Consider the following 707-nt stretch of genomic DNA (forward strand, 5'->3'; position numbering starts at 1 on the left):
GCATATTTCTGCCCAGAAAATGCTAGATGCATAACAGCTAGTTCACTGCAGACAACTGTTTGCTTTAAAATGTAAGCAACGTGCCCAGCTGAGGACTGAAGTGGCCAGAGTGCCTACTTTATCACTTTATCAGAATGGCACAGTAGTCCAACAATTTAGCCTCGAGAGAACAGAGATGGAGAATAAAGAAGAGAAGTGAAAAAAACAAACCAGCCCTTCTGTTCTATATGACCTTCTTTCCCGTTTTGCCAATCTGATTTCACACATAGTGACTCATGGTGAAACAGAGAAAACATGGGAATTGCATTCAGATGTGTAGAGGGTAGTAAGACTTAGTTTTCAACAGCAGCTCATTCTCCAGTAACACTATAGTTGCCTTCCATTTCATTTCACTTAGATTGGCATCTGCACAGCTGCCAAAATTGTTCTCTGTAAGTCAGAGAACACACTCCCAGGTAAACCTTCAAAAAAGGTATTTCAAAGGAGGCAGCTGGTATTCGGACTGCTAGAGAAGGCATTGCCACCTCGCTTCAGACAGAGGATTTCCGCTGATTGCTTTCTGTCGTTTCATCTCTATTCTGCACTCAGTCCCTTGTTTTGTCTTGAGGTCCCTGTTTTCCTGTACCCAACCAAGAGCCAATCAAGAAGTAAAGAGGAGCAAACACGCCCGCCCACTCCCAATTTCCTTTGCTCTGCTGTCTGCCAAC

This window comes from Macaca nemestrina, chromosome 2, assembly GCF_043159975.1.
Source record: "Macaca nemestrina isolate mMacNem1 chromosome 2, mMacNem.hap1, whole genome shotgun sequence".
In the NCBI taxonomy this organism is placed as follows: domain Eukaryota; kingdom Metazoa; phylum Chordata; class Mammalia; order Primates; family Cercopithecidae; genus Macaca; species Macaca nemestrina.